The 20,840-nt window shown below is 63.1% G+C and overlaps 1 long non-coding RNA gene across 1 annotated transcript; it reads right to left on the bottom strand.

Moving 5' to 3' along the window:
- Positions 1 to 2,374: 2,374 nt before the first annotated feature.
- On the bottom strand, positions 2,375 to 9,264 carry LOC124086229 (uncharacterized). Its single transcript, XR_006849740.1, has 2 exons — positions 8,803 to 9,264; positions 2,375 to 6,503 (listed from the first exon to the last, which is right to left on the bottom strand). It is a non-coding gene; the product is annotated as an uncharacterized LOC124086229 (long non-coding RNA).
- Between the last annotated feature and the right edge of the window lie 11,576 nt (positions 9,265 to 20,840).

Here is a 20,840-nt window from a genome sequence, read left to right as displayed (position 1 = left end):
CGGCTGGCGGCAGCCCGCTGACCCAGGTGGCTGCGGTGGGGCTCCTCAGGTGGAGGCTGGGCTCGCCCGAGGCCGCGCTTCCCAGAAGCCTTGGATCCATGGAGCCGGCCCATCCAGGTGCTTCCCATCTCCCTGCTGTTCTTGTCTCTCTTCTAAGAGGTCCAGGGGGCGGCCACGTCGGCCAAACAACCCGACTAGGAAGCTCCACACCCTGGCCCAGGCAAAGGCCCGGTCTCCCGGCCTCCTGACCCCCCTCCTGACCACCGCTTCTCCCGCAGGCGCTGCTGGGTTGTCCTCCTGTCTGACCTGGTGTCACGGCGCCCGGCATGCGGGGGGCGGTCCTGGCTGCCGGGCCCTCCAGCCGGGACTCGCGGGCTTCCTCCCACGGGGCAGGGGCAGGCTCTGCGCCAACACGCCCACGGGCCTGCCACCCAGCGTCTTTCGCTTTATCTGATTCCACCAGAAAATCAGGACTTACACCTGGGCTCAGAGCGAGTCTTCCCCGGGGGAATTCCCGTTGGGTCTGGAGCAGGGGAGAAGGACAGCGGGTTCTCCCCCCACCCGAGGGTCCTTCTCAGGAGACTGAGGGCTGGAGGGGGGGGAACGGGTGTCCCTGGGCCAGTCAGCGACGGAGCTGGGGTTTGCACGAAATCCCCTCTGCTTTCTTTCCAGAAAAGTCCAGCAGGCTCAACTCCCCTTGTTTGAAGTGAAGAGGAGGCTCTCTCGAAGGCTGTGCCTTGGGGAGCTGCAGGGCGTGACCTGTGACTTGCCGGGGCTTGGACAGGCTCCCGCAGCCTCCTGCAAGGCCGGCCACCGTGTGCGAGGGAGGACCCGCGGCAGCCCCTGGACCCCTTTGTCTGGCTGTCGGGCTTATCGCCCCTCTGTGAGGAGGGGGACTTTGGGAGGCCGTCACCTGTCCAGGGAACCTCACAGGCGCACAGCCGGGGCTGAGGTCGGAGATGGCGCCAAGTCGGGGAAGGTAGTCAGGATCCGCCCTGCCCTTGCCAACCTCCAGGGCACCCCGCAGGCCAAACCCAGGCTGGCTGATCTTTTGATGTCTGGGTCTGCTCCGCACAGTGTTGCCCTGTCCACACAGTGTCGTCCTGTCCCCTCGGTCCTCCTGGGGAACGTGGTTGGTGGTGGCCGTCTCAAATGTCTCCTGCAGGATGGAGGCTTTGGGGCTGCCTTTGTGGGGAGTCTGGCTCATGAGCTGTGCCCACCTGGCATCCGTGGGACGGGCAGTGTCAGGATCACATAAGGTCAGAACCACGCCCAGGTGGTCAGGCACAGAAGGGTGCCATTCCCCACAGTGCCACCAGAGGGCACTGTCCAAGCCACATCACCACTGCCTCTGAAGACGGCCCCCGCCCTCGGCGGCTTGAACCTTGGCCAGGTTCAGAAACCTGCCTGCAGGCTGTGGAGGGCCTGGCCAGAGCTTCCGGCTTCTCCTCACCCTGCTAACTCTGCCCTGGCCACACTGGCCTTCTCACAGTGCTGGAAAGAGGACATATCCTGAGCCCCAGGGCACTGGCAGGGCCCTGCCCTCCTAAGAAGTCTGCCCCTCTCTTCACCCCAAGGGCACCCAGTCACGCTGCAGGCCCTGTCTTAAATGCCAGCCCTGCGGGCGCTTTCCAGAACACCTCAGTGGCCCTGCGTCTGCTGCGGGTCTCCCTAGTCCTGCCTCCTCCGCAGACCCCTCGGTGCCGTTCAATATCAAGACCGCTAGGGCGCCCGCTGCCCGCCTGCTCCCTTGGTGGTTGGAATCTGAGTCCACCAGGCCCCGCCCGGCCCCAGCGAGCAGGAGGGGCTCAGTCCCCGAGTGCGGGCACTGGACATTCCTGGCTGTCCTTTAGAGCCCTGGTGACCTGCCCTTGCCATCCCATCCTGGCCGGGCCGTGGCCCCACACACAGCAGTGACCCGCCTGAGCCCAAGAGACCTGTGTCAGCTCCCGGGCTAGAGTTTGTGGCTCTTGCGAGCCCTGATGGCCTTGGAGGTGGTGGGGATGAACTGTCCTGGACCAGGCGGGGTGTCCACTGTGGGCAGAGCTGCCCTGCTCCCCTGCAGTGGGCCTGGAGAAGGAGAGGGGCAGATCGTCGCTGCCTCAGCCCTGAGACTGGGGCTCGCGTGTTAGAGCAGCGCAGGGGCTGGCCTGGAGGCCGGCCTGGGGCCAGGACCTGGGAGCCTTGGCAGCCACAGCCAGGGCCCTGGGGCAGCCTGGGGCTGGAGTAGCAGGAGCTGGGCCTGGGCCAACAGGTCCAGGACAGACCCCGCAGCAACCGCGAGGGTCTGTGTGTTCGAGTCCCCACTGTGCCCGAGACGGTGCCTTAAATGGCCACCAACCAGGTGATAACAGATTCATGTAAACTGTGATGATTTATGTTAGTCCACGAGCTTTATTTCATTCATTATTTATTTAATAAAACAATAGGGTAAAAAATTCATGGTTCAAGGGCTCAGAGGAGGGCCCTTTTGAGCTGACCAGGGCACCTGACCCAGGGCCCGCTCTGCAGGGCCAGCTTCCGGCCTTGGGCAGGAGCGGGGCCTTACACTCTGCAGGTCCCCATCCCAGAGCCACCCAGAGCAGCCATGGGCAGTCCCTGCAGGAGGGGGCAAGGGGCCGTGGGTAAGGACACGGGGTCACCACGTCGCCCACCGTGCCCGTGGCTCACACCGGATGGACACCTGGGAAGGGAAACGCCTGGTGGAGCAGCCTGGTGCAGAGCCCCCCCCTCAATAAAGAGAGAAGAGGGTTTCCTGGAGTCTGTCCTGAAGACGGAAGGGGAAGGGGAGGACACCGCTGCCCGTGGGCACTGTGGCCCCCTGAGGAGGGCCGTCTGAGCTGTGGGGTGGACAGTGTGGCTCCTGACCCAGACCTGCACTGGGCTCCTGGCGTGTGCAGCTTCGTGCTGGTGGCTTTGGGGTCCTGTCCCCGGGGTGCCATTGTGACCCAGTGGGGGATGTGCCCAAGCCCAGCTGTGCCCAAGCCCAGTGGCCCCGTCCCTCCCAGGACCAGCCTGCAGCCTGGCCTCCCTCAGGCCTCTTGTTGAATGAGGTGACTGGCGGGTGGTGAATCACCCCCAGATGGCAGGTGGGCCAAGGACAGCTAAGAGTGGGTGGGAGCAGAGGCCAGGCCCCCACTTAGACACGCGGGAGGAGAAGCCGGAGCTGCCCGCCCAGGCCCCAGCCAGGAAGCCGTTGGCAGGAGGCGACTGTCGGTCGGCTGGTCCCCAGGGCAGTGCCAGTCAGCTCCAGGAACAGACGCAGGCCCCACGGGAGGCCAGGCCGCTCCCTGGCCAGCAGCCTCGGGTGCCCCGATGACAAAGACCGTTCCTGTTCCTGAGAGGAAGTCGGGGCCTGGGGACTGACTGAGGGGCTGGAGAAACTCGGGGACCTGGGTGCTCTTAGGTCACACAGGAAGTGAATGGGGCCACGGCTCTGCTACAGCCCTTCCACTTCCAGGTCACATCTGCTCTGGCTCACACTCGAGCCCAGCAGCTGCCCGTGGTCCAGCCAGCTGTCCGTCCCCTCTACAGTCGGGCCAGATCCCAGGACTCAGCGGCCCTGCGCCTCTGCTCCTCCCTTGGAAGAATCTGTGCTGCTGACATTTTTGAAGAATATGGGCCAGTTACTCCGTCCAGCGTCCCTCAGTTTGGCTTGTCTCAGCTGAGATATGGGTGGCCTGCTTGGGTAGGGACAGCGCAGAAGTGACGTGTCTCCTCGTGTCCTGTCAGGGTGCAGGCTCAGCCCCCTGTGGATGCCAGTTTGATCACTGATCATCCTTCTCCCCTGAAAAGCCACTGTCTTCCGCTTTGTGAATAAAAGATAATTTGTGGGGAACACTTTGGGGCTGTGAATATCCTACAGCAAAAACCCGTCTCTGGCGCTGCACACACAGAGGGTCTGCTCCGCCGTCCCTAGTGTACTTGTCAGTGGGCCTCCTTGGGGTCAGGAGCAGAGGCTACCAGAAGCTTCTGGAAAGAGATGAGTCACTCAGGTGCTGGGTGGTGGACTCTGTGGCTCCCTGGGGGACTGTCCTTCCCAAGTCACTCAGACTGCGAGATTGGGCGGTGTCTCTGGGGAAAACAGCCTGCCTACGTGGCCGGCTCCACCTGCCCTGCCACTCTAGGGGCAGAGCCTGTCTCCGTGGCCATCTGGCGGGAGATGGGTGCGGTGTCCGTTGGGGAGTGCTGTGGGAAGAAGGCCACCCCGTCCAGGTGGGTCCCGGGGGCAGTACTCACACGGGAGAAAAGGAGGTCATGGGAATCTGCTGTCCCCTCCCTGTGTCTGGGTCACCTCCCTCTCCCCTCCCAGGGCTGGAAGCCGGTTCCCTGGGAATTGTTACTGGTCAGAGACAGAAATGAGACGGGGGATACCAGAGAGTCAGAGGAGCCGCGTGGCCTGCAGCCGAACCCAGGACAGCGCCCCGGGGTGGTGGGCACCAGCAGGGCCGCTCTAGCCAAGTGGCCACTTCACTGGGCCTCTGGCCGCTTTCTGGGACGGCAGCAGCAGTACCTGCCCACCAGTGGCCGGCAGAGGGTGTGGCCGTTCTCACATCTGAACCCACCTCCCAGGGTTCTGGGGCACGGTGACCCTCCCCGACTGACTGTGTCTGTCAACACCACCGGGCTGGCCTGACTGTGACCTCATGCCCTGGTCCTGGTTTCTATTGTGGCCTGAGACTCATGTCCCCAGACTTCAAGTGGAAGTTTGGAGACCGAGAATAGGGAGCTTCCGGTGGCACAGGAGGTCACTGGGAGGGGCAGCTGGGCAGGACACGACACAGCCCCCCGGGTGGCCCTTTAGGCAGGGAGTGTGGGGAACAAACGCCAATTCGCCCTCTGGTCTCCCACAGGCGCCACCTAGTTGAGGGCAGCTGGTCCCTCCAGGTGGGTCCCCAAGGCCAACACCACAGTAAGGAAGGGTCAAGGGCCACGGGCTCTCTGCGTGGACACGCAGGACCCCATGAGCCCCCTCTGCAGTTTGTGACTTCCGAAGGCCAAACACCCCGCTGCGGGCCGCGCCTGGGTTTGCTGGAACATTTGGAAAAAGTTACCCTGTTTCCCAATTTCCACTGACTGCTCCTGGGCGGTGGGACACTGCCCTCCGTCCACCACATGAGGGACATGGGGAAGAGAGTGGCCCCCGCACTTCTGCTGGTAGGTCACGTGACAGGCAGGGGCTTGTGTGGGCACTTCGTCAGCTGAGAGGCCGACCTCACTGAGCTCTGTCTGCAGAGGGTGGAGACTGCAGAGGGTGATCTGGAACCTCCTGGGCCATCTCCCTAGATCTGTGCTCCCAGCCCAGGGCCCTGTGGTTCCGCTGCCCTGGTCTGGGGGTCACATTCTGCTCCTTGCCTCCAGGATGCCCCCCTTCAGCTTTCCCAGAACATTCTCTCTTCCCAAACTGGGCCAGAGCCTGGTGTGGGTCCCCAGGCCAGTTCCACAGCCATGATGGAGGGTCTCCTCAGCAAGCTTGGGCTGGGCTCCCCCAAACTGCCTCTCGAGGGGGCCTGGACCTTGGGGCTTCTGGGCGTCCTCTGCGCTCTCCTGACTTTAGTGAGAACCGCTCCCGCCCGCTCAGTGAGAACCCACCTCAGTGGGTGACACCTTTATCTCTGGCCCAACTCCTGGTCGCACTGCCCCAGGTGGGCTCTGGAGTGGCCACCCTGCCCACGCCGCCCTGCCCTGTGGCCACCCCATGGGGAGTGAAGCCGGCTCCCTCCATGGTGATACCTCAGGAGTGTCCTTTGTCACTTTTCTACTCTGTCCTGCTCTGGTCTCTTTGGCAATCGCATGGTCCGTCTTGCCCACGGCCAGCCCCGGCGGGCAGGTGTCCGCCCCGTGCAAGGTGGACGCGGGGTAGGGCATCTGTAGAGTGACTGGATCGTGACTGGAGACCCTAATACACGGCCTCTTCCGAGCTTGTCCCCAGGAGTGGACACGCGGTTGACGGCTCCCTTGCTCTCCCTCCCCGTGCTCTTGGTGTCTGCGGTGCCAGCAGGTGGGACAGCAGGAGCCGTGCTCTGGAGAAGCTGCGCTGAGCCATGTCACAGCTGCTCTTGACACTCAGGGGGTTGAGGTTTTATGGCTGGACCCCCACTGTCCGAAGACCTCGGCTCAGGGGAACACAGAGTGTCCTCCTGGGCTCAGGGACCCTGCTGTAAGGTGTCCTCCCAGGATTCCCATATGACGCCACGGGGTCTAAACCTGGGGCAGGGTCAACGTTCAGCTTCAGGGCCTCGGGTCCAGGTCTGCGTCCAGGTCCCTGTCAGGAAGGGGACGGGGGCCCAGGCGGCCAGAATGGCCTGCGACATAGTACAGAGGGTCCCCCTGGAATCCCAGGGTGGGGACCCAGGGAGCCACAAGGCATGTGGAGGACACTCCCCAGCCCGGCCTGGCTGTGGTGACCGCCTGGACGGGGATGGCTGTGAGCCCCGGTGGCTCTTGGGGCACTGAGGTACGCAGACTCCCTGGCCCGCTAGCAGCTGTGCAGAAATCCAGGTCTAGAAAAATTGTGCAAGAAAAAAAAAATGGAGACAAACAAATATGAATAAAGAGGGGAAATGTTTCCTGTTTTTAAAAGGGCTGGAACCAATTCTGGGGTTGGACCCAGCTGCCCACACAGATTCATTTCGTCTTTTAAGCGTTATTCTATAAGATTTATCTCCTGCTGCAACGTCTGACAAGTATTGTGTAAACATTTCCACTTATTCCGAGGGGCCTCGGCTCCAGCCGTGGGGCAGGCCTACCAGGCCCGACCAGATCGAAAACAACAACTGGTTTTGATTTGGAAAAACAAAACCCAGAAGAAGACGGAAGAGTAAAATAAATGCTGATTCCAAAAAGAGCTCAGCCGTCCCACAGTGAGTCACCAGGCCCCTCTGCCCCGGCGAGTCCTGGGGTTGAATCCTGCTGTGTGTCCTGTCAAACTGACTGACCTTTCTGGGCCCTGTTTCTGTCTATAAAATGGGACATAGAGGATGTGAAGGGCTCTCGCTGAGACTGGGCCAGGAGCCCTGGGAGGCCAGCCGGGCGGCTGTTCTTGGACCAGGGAAATGGTTTGAAGGTAAAGGACCTCCTCCTCCTCCTCCTCCTCCTCCTCCTCCTCCTCCTCCTCCTCCTCCTCCTCCTCCTCCCCCTCCCCCTCCCCCTCCCCCTCCCCCTCCCTGTGCTCATTCATGAATGGGCTTGTGCTGGAAAGGCTCCAGACGCAGCTGGTTAAGATCAGACCAAGACTAGGGGGAGGAGGGCTCCTTTGTTCAAGGACTGGGTCAGCTTTTCATCTGGGAGTGGAAATGGGATTCCCTGCAGGAAGCAGGCTTTGCAGGCCCCAGCCAGGCCTCCCTCCACAGCCCTCAAGTCCTTTCCCAACTCTGTGAAGTCAGTGGGAGAACAGAGCTTCCCTGAGCCAGGATCCAGGCACGTGGGGTTGGGCCTGGAGGGGCTTCTGGGCCACTCGCAGGAATCAGGGCTGAGCTGGGACAGGCGAGCCCGCTGCTCCTGCGGCAGGGCCAAGGCAGGGCCGAGGCAGGGCTGGGGGAGACCTTGCATTTTGCCGTGTAGGCGGGGAGGGGCTGCAGGCGGCAGGGCTGCTCCGGCCTGCACAGGGGTCCTGGAAGTCAGGCCCCAGAGGCTGCCATTTCTGTGGGATGCGAGGTGAGTGGCCTCCTCGTTTGGCCAGAGTCCAGATCGACCCCCTCTGGCCGGCTGGGCCATGGCTCCAGCCAGGTCAAACTCAGAGACGGGCCCCATGCCACCCTGGTAAGTCTACCAGTTCATCGGGGCACCCTGTGGCCACCGGAAGAGAGGGGCTGGGGGCCAAGAAGGCAACTCAGGGTCAGCATGGGCAGGGCCAGGCCGGCGGGCAGTGTCGGCCCCAGGGCCAAGCCAAGCACTGTAGGCCAGCCAGCACCAGGACGCTGACCAGGCCTCAGAAGGGCCAGGCAGTGGGTGGGAGCTGCTTCCATCCCCAGGGACCACAGCAGAGCCCCTGAGGACCGGAACGCCTGCCCTGGCTGTGGCCTCTGCCACCCCAGGCCTCTGCCTCCCCAGGCCTCTGTCTCCCCAAGACCTCTGGCGCCCCAAGACCTCTGCTGCCCCAGGCCTCTGACGCCCCAGGCCTCTGGCGCCCCAGGCCCTGCCTCCTCACCCAGACTCCGGGCACCTGGCCGTAAGTGCCGCTCTCTCTCCCCTGAGCTCTTCCGAGGGCTTTTTACAAATAAGCGACCCCTGTGTGCCCCGCACTGTGTCCAGGCTCCCAAGCTGCACTACCCCTTTAAGCACCACAGGTGTCCTTCAGAATGGGGACGTTAGCAGGCACTGCTCCCTTCAGCCATGAGGAACAGCTGGAGGGCTCCCGGGCAGGTGTCGTGGGCATGGGTCTCTGGCTGCTGCAGGACCCGTCCGTAGAGACCCTGAGTCCCTCTCACCCATGGGCTGCACATCCAGCTCTTCTTCCAGAGGGTGGCCCCCAGATCCCTGAGGACACTCCCTCTTTCTGACGTGGATGATAGACCCGCTGGAGCCGGTCCGGGGCCAGCCCGGCTCCTCCTGCTTTGGCTGGTAGCCTAGCTCCGGGCCAGGGTGGTGGACCAGCAGAGGTGGCCAAGCCCTGGGTCAGGCTCCTCTAGGCCAAAGGAAACATGGCCTCTCGTAGCTCCGCAGAGGCCTCGTCCCAAAGTCACCCTTTCAGAGTTGGCAGAGCCACCTGAGCCCTTGGCCCAGTGTCCTCAGTCCTGCAAGCCCACCGGCTGAGGAGGGGGAGCTGGCCGTGCGCCCGGGGTTCCGAGCCCCACTTCTCACCTGTGCAAGGAGCAGCTGTCCCCTGGCCTCCAGGTGCCGTGCAGACAGGCGAGATAACCGAGGGCAAGGGCTTGGGAAGGGCACCCGCGGCTTTGGGCACCTCACCAAGAGCCTGCGCGTCCAGGCGGGGGAGGGAGCGGGCAGGGGACCCGCAGTGGGAGCCAACCAGACCAGCAAGTCTGCAGGGAGGGCCCGCTGGGCCGGGAGGGGGCATCTGGAAGGTTCAGGGCAGGGCAGGGCAGGAGGGGAGACCACTGGAGGCCCGAGTGGACAGGCCACAGGACAGAGTCCCCGATCGAGGCACCAACCGCCCCAGGAAGGCCCCCTCCACTACAGGGACACTGAGCCCTGGAGGGAGGGACTTTCTGAGGGCATAGAGCTGGGACCTGGGGGAGCTTGGTCCCCTGGCCTGGGCAAAGGCCCAAGGGTACAGGGAGGTGGGGTGGCAGGGTGGAGCCATGAGTCTGCAGAGGCCACCAGCGACTGGGTGTGGGCCTGAGGGTCACCCTCCAGCCCGATGGTGAGGGACGTGACAAGGTGGGAGGGGCCACCCAGCAGCCTTCCTCCTCCAGGAGCCCTGCCTGCTCCCTCGCGACTCACCCCTCCTCGCGCCTCTCCAGGACAGGGGGAGCCGTTCCCTCTGGAGGGGCCGTGGCCTGTCCCCACCCCCAAGTGTCTGGAGCAGGACAGGATCACAGCCTCCTGAAGAGGCGGCCAGGTGGGCCTCGAAGCAGCCCTCCCTGGCGCTGCCTGCAGCAGGGTCCGGCTCTCTGGGCCTGGAGCTGCTGTAGCAGTAAGTGGCCAGCGCCCAACCCCTGCCTGTGGACCTTACGGGCTTTGTCTCCCTCGAGGGCCCTGCGCTGTCTGCAGACCACCTGCGTCCTGCAAACCCCAGCTGCAAAACTGCCCTCGAAACCCCTGGTTTGCAGGAGCCCTCAGCTCTGCTGTGCCGAGGGGCCTGGCCACGGCAGCTGGGTCAGCGCAGAGCCTGACCTGAGGTGACCTCCAGCTCAGGGGATCAGCTGAACGTTTTTGCTTGGGGGTTACAACTGAAACGTTCTCGGGCAGCCCTGTGTCCCCATCAACAATAAAAATGGTCTGGGGTGTCTCGGGGAGCGTGGATTTTAAAGCAGCTTGTTTAAAACGTGATCTGCACCCGGGCAACGTGCCAGCTCAAAGTGTGCCCTGGTGGCTTCCCGCAGGGACCCCAAGGCTCGGAGCTACTTGAACTGTTCTGACTGTAACGGGGTCCCTGCCTTCTGAGTGCAGCCCCCATCGCCCTGACCCCTGCCCTGAGCACACCCACGGGAAGGAGAGGTCAGCGAGGATCTGGACGTGGACACCTCCCAGGGAACAAGGGAACCCTGGCATCAGGGCACCCTGGGCCCCTACCAGAGCACGCCTGGAATGTGACCCTTGAAGTTCCTCTAAAACACCCCTCCCTGTCCCTCCTGAGGGAGAGAGTCACAGCCTTTGGGACAGGGTTCCCCGGTGTTTCTCCTCTGATAACAAAGCAGTAAAACTTCTTTTTCCTTTTTCTCAAAACCGTGTCCTCATTATTAAATTGGCACTGGGGACAGGGACAGAGCTTTTGGTCACATTTCTAAGGTGCACAGGGCTGACAGCTGACCTCTCCCAAGGACTCTGTCCTGGTGACCAGGACAGCCTGAGGAGGACTTGGAGCTTCTGCTTGAACACACTGTGCTCATTTTGGAGAATGGACACTGTCCCAACGTTGCTCTCTAACCCCTCCTGGGATGTGAACCTGGCTTGGTGGGACGCCTGTCCCGGGCTCTTGCCGTGGCTGGTTCGTATTCCTTTAGCACGTGTGCACTGACACAGGGCCTTGGAGAGAGGGGCCTGTCCCCAAAGCCCTTCTTGGATAACAGGTGTAGTGCCTCTGTGTCCCCCACCTGCGCGTGTCCAGGGCATGGACGGAGCAGGACTGAGGGAGGGAGGAAGGCCCTGCTTGGGTGGGGGTCGGTTCACATTGTGGTGGCCCCAAGATCACTCGGTCCTCGGCCGTCCCCAGTGCTCTGCTGCCCCCTAGTGGAGGGAAGTTCTCTTTTGAGAGGACGTAAAGGGGCCCTCCTCCAGGACCCCACGGCCAGGGGGCCCATGCTTGCTCTCCCAGGAGGGGACCCACTATGGGGCACCTGCGCCTTAGTGGGAATGCGCTCAAGTCCTAGGTTCTCATCTCCTGGGGGAGTGACGCTTACACCCTTGGACGGGAAGGTTCTGCGCTTGCCTTTGGGCCTCGCGTACAGGGACAGAAGAGGGGTCCTCCTAACAGCCTTGCTGAGCCAGTCTGCCTGAGCCGCCCCTGAGCACTGCCCAGGGCTGCGCCCAGTGCTGGACCCCTGCCTGAGGGGAGGGCTGTGCCGTGACCTTCTGCCTGGGGAGCCGCCAGCTCTGACTTGAACCCCCACCAGGGGCTGGGTGACCGAGGCGTCTCCCTGGACACTCCTGCAGGCCCTGGGTCAGGAGTGGGGGTGCCCGTGGCTGAGAGGTGCTGCTTCATCCCTGGGCAGCCGAGCATGGAGATGGCCACGGCCAGTGGGCTCCACAGCCTGGAACTCAGGAGAGCAAGAGCTGAAGAGGGGTTCGGGGTCCCCACCATCCGTGCCACTTACAGCCAGGGACAAGATGGCTCTCAGGGACAGAGTGAGTCCAGTCAGATGCCAGAGGCCAGGCTGGCCTGGCAGCAGCAACCAGAGCAGAAGCCTGGCGGAGAGTCCAGAGAGACAGGCGGACGGCCTCGAGGGTGCGAGGACGGCGGACGGCCTCAGGCAGACCCCGGTGGAAGGTCCACCGCTGATGGGCAGCTGTGCTTGGCCGAGGTGCAAAGCTGCCTGCTTGGGAGAGGGGCCTGCCCAGCCCAAGGCATCATCCTTGGGTGGACGGACTTTAGGGTGGAAGGACTTTAGGGTGGACGGACTTTAGAATGAACGTCCACGTTCCTCACATCACACGACACATAGTAGGTCCATCTGCCAAAGACATGTCCACATCTAAGCCCTGAGACCTCGGGTGACCGCCTTTGTGTGACCAATTTAAGAATCTTGAGATCATCCTGGAGGGTGGGGCTGACATCTAATGACAAGTGCCCCTACAAGGGACAGAGAGGAGAAAACAGGAGATGCAACGAGAAGATAGGGATGGAGCCCGAGGCCACAAGCCAAGGCCTGCTGGAGCTGCCACAGCTGAAAGAGGAAGGAGGGACCTCCCGGAGCCTCGACACGTGCAGGTGACCACAGCCTCCAGAACCAGGGATCCATTTCTGTTATCTTAAGCCCCTGCTTGTGGTGATGTCACGGCGGCCACAGAGGCTGAGACGTGGCACCAACATCTGCGCATCTCCCAGCCTCCCCCTCCCTCACTGGGACATGGACACCTGCAGACATGGAGACATTCTGCGGGGACCACATCACCTACAGGAGCACAGGCCACCAGCGCTGGCCTTTCTCCAAGGACGAGCTGAACTCTTGCATCAAACAGCAAAACGAAGGCTCCCGGCAGCTCTTGGACCCGAGCTTGGACTCTGTGGGTGGCCCCTGTGCGAGCAGGCAGGACGCGGGTTCCTGATGAGGCCGCCGGAGGTCTGGAGCCGCACAAGGCCCTGAACATGCTGGGAGGGTGGCCTGGGCACAAGGATGTGTCCGGGAGGGAAGGGAGAGACAGAGCCATTGTTCAAGGGGAGGGGAGGCCACCTGTGCACCTTCCTGGGGGGCTGGGTAGCAGTGTGTACTGTGGGCCCAGGTGTCCAGGGTCACGGGGACCCAGGGGCTGCTGCTGGGTCAACGCTTGCACTGGGCACGCCGGCCCTTCCTGACGTCTGCACAGCTGCTCTGCGTCCAGGGGAAGTGGCCGTGGCTGACGTCCCGGGGGCAGCTGGCGGGCTGGGCTGCAGGGCCATGTGGAAGTTTTCAGGCCTCGGGGAACACTTACATAACTGGCTCCAAGGGGAGGTTGGACGATGGATGGTCAGGGGCCAAGATCAGACTGAGCGCTGCACAGGCCGGCAGGGCGGAGCAGGCCGGCCCAGCAGCCCGGATCCTGTCGCGTCTTCAAGGTGCTTGGCAGGGCACTGGGCACCTGGCGGGGGCTCGGACGTGTGTGGATGGACATGCGTGCACGGGAATGGACGGGGCAGAGAGGGGCTCAGCCAGCGGGGCAACCAGACCGGCAGCAGGGCAGAACCTAGGGCAGCCCATCCTGCTGGGGGTCTGCCGCAGGCTCCAGGGTGAGCGGCTGGCGGTCAGGCAGTGTGGGCGGTGACAGCCACTGCACAGAGGGGTGCCCGGGGCACTCAGCCACGCAGCCCCTGCCAGCCTCAGGCTGAGGGGACCCGCGTCCCCAAGGTGGCCCAGACACTTAGTGGTGCCCCGTGCCCCCTGGGCGGCGGGCTGAACCCTGGCGGGATGGACAGGTACCGGGGCGGGGAAACCTCAGAGCTGGGTGCAGTCCTGGCCGGCCTCTCATGGCCAGCAGGCCCCGGAAGTCACTGGAAAGCCCTGTGCGTGCTCCCTCGCCTGCAAGCGGAGGGCGGTGATCACAGGCCCCTCCCCACCCGTGGAGCCTGACTGCTCAGGGACAGTGAACAAGGGGCCACCGTCATCGTTGGGGCTGGTTCCTCTGTCCACCCTGCCATATCTGAAGGAGAACGTCTCCCACGGCACACGCTGTGGTCTGGTTGGCAGGTTTTCTTGGGAGAAAAGATTCTGTTGAACTTAAAAAGGAATTTACAATGAGCTGTTGGAATTCAGAACCCGAGGCACGGACCTAGATTTGATAAATGCACCAAGATGTCTCTTTCAGAGAGGGTCCCACAGCGAGGGCCAAGGCTGGCGGCAGTCACTGTGGCCACGAGGACGTCAAGTCAAGGGTCCAAATCCTGAAAACCATCTCCTCAAGGGGATGCATGAGTTTTCCTAGAGGTTTCCCCAAGTGTGATTTCCTTAATTATATTCGCAATTGAACATTAACGAAAATCTAAGTAATAGAGTAAAAGAGAAGACAATCCTATGTTCCCAGAGAACCTCTCTTAAATTCAGTGAATTTCCTTTCTTCTGTACATTGTATCTTATTTTTTTCTACTAGGGACCAAGTTTTCTGCACATTTTAGAAGGAAGATGCCTTCACATGGTAGACGACACTTCGTATCTTTTCAAAACCTAATATGACCAAGAATTTCACTCCTAGCTCCCTCCCCAACTACAGTTACCATCCGTCCAGTTTCCTTCTCCCCGAAGTCCCTGTGTCCCCCGTCAGGACTGCAGCCTCCTCTGCACCCCGGTCCCTCCCATGGGGCCCCACCCAGCCTCCTGCTCCGGGGTGACTGACCCCTCTGGGCGGCCTGCTGGTCTTTACGGAGCTGTCCCCACCTCCAGTCTGCTGCCGACTGCCACCGTCGCTCCCAGGTGCTCCCTGTACCCCGAGAGTGGGAATCGGGGCCTCCAGGAAGGACTGTGTCCCCGTGCTCAGCCGCGGCACTTGCCAGGGAGGACTGAGGGCTGTGGCACCATTCACACGGGGACTCGTCACTGTCTTTGTCCCAGCCTCGATTGGAATCTGGGCTGTGCGGCCCCTAGCATGACTCATCTCTGCCCCCGTAGGGCTGTGGCATCTGCCAGCCCAGGTGCTGGGGCACGGCCACTCGGCCACTTGGCCACTCGGCCACTCGGCCACTCGGGTGGGGGTCGGGCCCTTGGTGTAGGGATTCAGGGAAGGGCTCCTCGGTGGCCTCTGGTCTCTGAGCGCTGCCTGAAACCTCAGGCCGTCTGAAGTCCTTGCTCCTGGGTGGAAGCCCAGAGGCCGCCCGCATCCCACCTGCAGTGGCCGCCCACTCCTCCCTGCTCCCTGGAGATGGGAGATGGGAGTGTCCACGCCTCGGCCCAGCCAGGAAGGGCCGCCTGGGGCCATTCAGAAAGGCAGCTGGCGAGGTGAGCTGAGGCCACAGAGCAGCCCGGAACTCCCTGCCCTTGACCACAGTTTGGGTCAGGTCACCGAGTCCCTGGGCGCCTGCAGGACTCACAGGAAGGGCCACGCGGGGTGAGGCCCTGGGTGTGAGGTCACTGGAGCCGGCCATCTTTGTCGACCTCCCAGTTCTCCTGCTTCCCTGGGTGTCCCTCCGGGCAGGATATGGCTCTGCTCTCCCCAGCCGCAGGTGGTGGGCCTGCTCCTCTGGCCTTCGGCAAAACAACAGGAAGAAGAGCCCACCTGGCCCGAGGGGAGGCGCGGGCCCCGCGGGGAGGCCTGGCCCTGGCTACCGGACAGGGGCACGTGTCCGCCTCAGCGCTGCCGCTCCACCCAGCACTAGCCGCCTATCAACGTGGCCAACCGCAGGCCGCGGAGGCTCCTGGGTTCCAGCCTGGGGCCCAGGGTGGCCGGTCCCTATCTGCAGGTCTGCAAGGCTCTGGGCGGCTCTGGCAGGCGGAGGATGTGTGATGGGCAGAGGGAGGGCAGGGGTTCCCGTCTCCCCAGCCTAGGGTGCCGAGCACTGGCCACAGCCAGCAGTCGGGGTGGGGCTGGATGCAGTCTCTGACGCTTGCTGTGGGTCAGGGTGGCCGTGCAAGCCAGGCCTGTGTCCCAGGATGACCACCCCATCCACAAAGCGGGGCTGGGTCCATGGATGGCTTGGCCAGGGTCTTGGCAATGACTTCAGTTCTCACCTGACAGACGGACACAGGACTTCCTGTGCCCTGGAGGGCTCTGCCGGCCGAGCCCAACCACCCTGCAGATAAGGCCTCCCAACCACGATCCAGCCACACCACGTTTGTCACCTGTCGGAGGAGAGGGGGCCGGGGAAAGGACGGAGAGGAAGGAGGACAGGCGGACAGTGGACGGTGGACAGTGGATGGGTGGGAGGGTGGACAGTAGGGGTGGAGCAGTGTCTCCATAGCACCCAGCAATGCAAGGAGACGCTGGGCTTGGGCTGCCACTTGTTGGGGTTGGCCCTGGGAGGGCCGGCTCTCGCACCCCGGCCCTCTCTGGTGGACACCCCTTCAGGACCTCTGCCCTCCCCTTGGCAGCTCCAGGCGGCTCCCGGGTGTTGGGGCCCGGGCAGGCTGTCACACAGCGCCCAGCTTGCAGGCCCAGGTGTCCCGTGGCTGCTGGCTGGAGGTGGCAGTGGTCCCTCCTCTCCCGGGCCTCCAGAGCCCACTGGGGCCTCCTCCCCTCAGCAGTGACCGGTGGCACAGGTGACTGCTCCCACCACCCGGAGCTCATCCCCCTGCAGATCCAGGGGGAGCAGGAGGACAGGGGGGAGGCTCTGCCTCAGAAGGCCACCCAGGGTCACATCACCAAGCCGGCCAATGCACCCCCGGGCAGGGAGCTGGCCTGGCCAGTCAGTCCCTCGCCTCAGGGGCAGGTGGAGGCGAGGAGTCCTCAGGACAAGCGTGTGACTTGCGATATCTCATGGCTGTGATTTCACTTTGTCCGGCTCTGGCCTGCCTGTCCACCACGCCAGAGGTCACCCACCCCGTGGTCCCGAGAGGTGTCCAAGCCCCGCTTCCTGGTGAGTCAAGGCACGGGCACGTCCCACGGTGCCCCGGCTGCCAGGGCAGGGCCAGCGTCAGGTCCTCCAGGCGTCTACACGGCAGGCTCTGCTCTGGGACTGGGCCCCTGACCTCGGGCATCTGGTTTGAGGCTTCTGCTCCCCCGTTCTCAGGCCTGGAGGGGTGAGGACAGATGGTCCCTGCCTGCTGCTGTGGAGACTCCTCCCTTCCCTCCTGCCACGGCTCCTCCACCGTCTCCTCTATAGTGGGAAGACTCCCCAGTAAGGGTGGGGGCTCCTCGGAGGGACACTGACTCTAGGGCTGGCCAGGACGGCCAGGGGCACCTCACTCTGACAGCAGGTCAGGAAGTGCCCGGGACCCAGTCAGCAGCACCTGAAGCCAGTGGATGGGTCCCCATGTGCAGGACAATCCAGGGTAAAGGGTTGCCCCCTGAGCAAAGGAGAAGGCGGAGCCCATGCCACGCCGCGAGGGTGCACAGGGTCCTGCCTTCACATCTGCGTCCGCCTGTGCCCATGAGTGTGGGTGGGTGGCCGAGTACACTGGGGGCAGGTGCACTCCCTGCAGCCACTAGTGAGCACAGGGGCCGGGGATCCGCGATCTGTCCTGGCAGCCGGCATGAGGTGCTTCCTTCTGGCAAGATTCAGAGAGGATCAAAGTGGCGGGCGGAGGTCTTACGGGGAGCAGGGCGCCGGCCAGGCTCAGCGCGGCTCTCCTCAAGACGAGGTTTGTCTTAAAGATGGGGCTTCACAATGGCGGCATCTGGGCCTCCTTAGCCGCGTGGCCGGACACCAACAGGGCCTCCCCATCTGACGCAGGAGAAGGACACAGCGTCCCCTCTACGGTGTCCCTGGCCAGCACACCCAATCTGACTCTCATCATGAAGAACTTTGGACAACCCGTGGAGGCCGCTCTGCAAGCATCTGCCATTAATCTAGAAAGAATGTCAACAGCAGAAAGGGGGGATGGGCTTACTCCAGATTCAAGGACATCAGAGGGACGTGGAACGGCATGTGGCGTGGCTCGAGGTCTCCCCCTGCCATGAGGACATTGGGGGATGGGGGTGGCACCGAGCCAGGCCTGCGCGCCTCAGCAGGGGCTTTCTGAGTTGTCCCCTCAGTGCGAGGAGGTCCTCTCCCCAGGAGCACACACCCAGGGACAAGGACAAAAGGTCTCCAGGCTCTGCACGTCACAGAGACACTGAAGGGAGATTGTGACCAAGGGGTAGGATGCAAAGCTCATCTCTGGGGAATCGGAAAGGCACGTGGGGTCCCCATTGCTGTCCTCACGACTCGGAAGTCACGTCAAATCGGACAGTTAGGAAACAGAGTGTCTGCAGGGGACTCAAAAGCCACAAGCGCCTCTGTCCCTGCCCTTCCGCTGTGGCCGCCTTCCCCAAGGGAGACGCCGGGACGGAGAGGGCTGAAGCCGGGAGCCAAGGAGACCGTGAGAGAGCACAAAGCCGTGGGCCCAGGTCACAACAGCGGTAGGACGGGTGACAATGGCATGGTGACCTGCGGCCCCACAACTGTGTCACCTGGTCTGACGGCACGGCACCCTCTGACGTGGCTGCTAGGATCGCCCCCACGTAGTAGTGAGGAAACCGGGGCCCACTGGACACAGGCTGGCCACCTGTCTGAGGGCCAGAGACCTCAATAGAGGAGGGAGGGTCTGCACAGGGCCGCGTCTCCGGGGTCCTCTCTGGGCCTCCAAGGAATATTTATGAGGAAGAATTTGGGGTTTCAGACCTCGGGGGGCTGGAAATGGAGCGAGAGCTGGAACAGGCCCAGGCCCAGGGTGTGCCAGCCCAGGGAGAGCAGCCGCGGGCCCAGGAGGAGGGTGGCCAGGCCACCACTGCTGGCCCCAGGGACGTGCGCGCCTCTCTCCTTGGGCGGGAACGTGTCCCACACGCAATGTCCTCCTAAAGCCTAGAATGTGACCTCATTCTGGAAGCAGGGTCTTGGCCATGTGACTGGCTAAGGTTCTTGGGGTGAGATGATCCTGGGATTTAGGGCGGTCAGTCCCAACTCCACCGACGTGTCCTGATAAGAAGGGAAATGACAGCCGGCCCGGGAGAGAGGGCCCGGCGGAGACGGGAGCAGAGGCCGAAGAGGCAGGAAGGGCCTCCCCAGAGCCCCAGGGTGGACGCCCCCACCCCACCTTGGTTTTGGCCCCCTGGCCTCCAGAACAGTGAGAGGGACACTTCCTGTTGTCTCAGGCCACCAGATTCATGGTCACTTGTCCCAGTAGCCCTGAGAATTGAGACCCTGCCATAGGTTCTCGGGTAAACCACCCTGGGCCCACCCAGGGCCCTTCCTCACCTTGAGCCCCTTGGGTGGGAGCCGCGTCCCCCGGCAGGGACACTCCCCCCCCGCCCCCCCAAGCTCCCTTGCATCTAGGAGCAGCCGAGGGGCCACTCTGACCACAGGGGGCCAGGGCAAATTACTGGCCGAGACTTTTAGAAAAACTGTGGCTCTGCGTTTTCCCCAAAGTTTTAGCCTCGGGGGTTCTGCGTCCAGTGATGGCCAAGTGGCCTCCGTCAGACCAGCCTCTGCTCGAGACGGAAAAGGCAGCCCACCTACGGTCCCTGAGAGCAACTCGGCAGGCAGAAACGGGGGTGTCAACCCTGAGAAGGGGCGACACCCTGAGTCCCCAGTTGGTGCCAGGGGGTGGGCTAAGTGTCCATCAGAGCCCGTGGTCCCAAGGTCCAGGTCACAGCAGTGAGGCTGCGGAAGGAGAGGACATGGCCTACGGTTTGGGTGAGCATCCCCCAGAGGCCTACATGTGGGGGCTCAGTCCCCAGCCGAGGTTCCACTCAGGTGGTGGGGACTTCAGCAGGTGGGGCCTGGGGAAGGGAGCCCGGCCATCAGGGCTGTTCCCTGAAGGGGACACTGGGCCCCAGCCCTTCCCCTCTGGTTTTGCTTCCCACCTCCATGAGTCCCAGCCTTCCTGTGTCCTTCCAACATGACATTCTGCCTCACCACGGGCTCGAGCAATGGGACCAACCAACGTGGCCTGAAACCTCCAAAGATCTGAGCCAAAATGAACTTTTCGTCTTCATGAGTGGGTTATCTCAGGTCCTTTGTCACAGTGGTGCAAAACTGACGGACACTTAGAAACCGAGGCACCCGTGGGCCAGCCCCGCCCACAGCCCTGGCTGACCCCTGGGCCGGAGGGCAGGCGGGCTCCACGTGGGCCAGCCAGGTGACAGATAGCATAGGGGCTGTAGCAGCGGCCGCTGCCGTGGAACAGGATTTGGGCTTGGACCCAGCCCACTCAGTTTCCTGCTGAAGCAGAACCACAGCGAGTCTCAAACGCAGACTCGCCCCGTCCAAGAGGCCCCCCGAGCACCACCCGCCACCTGCGTACTGAGGGCCAGCTGCCTCCCGCTCCACAGCAACGTCATTGTGGGGAGGGACCTGAGCTGGTTATTAGTGGGGTCCTTAAGAAGTTTGCTGCCACTGCTCAAGAGAAAGGGCCACCAGACCCCGGAGGACCCAGAGACAGAATCAGCTGATGGGGCTCTATACCGAGGGCGTCGGGAGGTGTCTTCCAAAGAGGTTGTTGTAAAAATTGGAAATGTTATGGAGAAAATGGACCAAACAGGAATCCTGGAGCGCAGAGAGGGACGGAGAGACGGACGGAGTTCAGCAGCCGCCTCTGGCCCCTCACCAGGTGCCCCTTCCTGACTGGCCGGAGGCGCAGCGTGGGGCGGAGCCTGGAGGCTGGGACTCGGCACTGCCCCGGGCTGCCCTGACCCCACGGTGGCTGCTGTCACCTGCTGACAGTGCGCTCCGGACTGCCACTTTGACACACACTTGAATTTGCCTCCAGGAAACAGCAAGTCACCAAAAGACGTGAGATGCCACACTCAGTGCCAGGTGGTGCCAGGTGCTTTCCTGAGTCAGGCTGTGGGGACACTGCTGGGGCTGGTGACGGGGGTGGGGGATCTCCTTCAGAGCTTGGCTCTCCCTGGTGTGGTGGACTGAAGGCAGGCCAGTGGGTGCCAGCGAGGTGCAGTGCCCCTGGAGCCGGGCTGGGCATGAGGGCCATGAGCCTGGTTTGGGAGAGGACGCTGCCAGTCCGCGGTGAAGGGAAGAGGAATGTCACTAATATTTCACAACCCAGGCCCTTGGCCACCAAATGTGTTTTTAAGTGCCTGAGAGACTTCTGAAGCCCCCAGGCAGTCCAGGGCAGGCTTGGGGCAGGAGAGGGAGGGCAGACGTTCAAAACCCAACCACCACCCAGGAAGGGGCGGGTCTGGGAGCCCTCCGCAGCCTCCGAGGGCGTGGGGGCTTGTCCCCAGAGGGACGCTGCCATGGTACCTGAGAATCTGCACCTGTGGCCAGGCCCAGGGAGGCTGCCCGGGGCCACAGGAGACCTCTGCAGGGCTGAGCCGAGTGTCCTCTGCAGCCCGGGCTCCTGGCCAGTGAGAACAGTGGGGTCCCAGTGCCAGGCCTTGCACACATGGCTCAGTAACTCGCGCCCTCCTGCAGGGACCCTCCACCCCGGGAGGAGCTCTCC

The sequence above is a fragment of the Marmota monax genome, unplaced genomic scaffold, assembly GCF_021218885.2.
Source record: "Marmota monax isolate L192 unplaced genomic scaffold, Marmota_monax_Labrador192_F-V1.1 WCK01_AAM20220418_F8-fsc00024, whole genome shotgun sequence".
NCBI lineage: Eukaryota > Metazoa > Chordata > Mammalia > Rodentia > Sciuridae > Marmota > Marmota monax.
The sequence above is the reverse complement of the archived record's forward strand: the minus strand, read 5'-3'. Positions and strand labels throughout refer to the sequence as shown.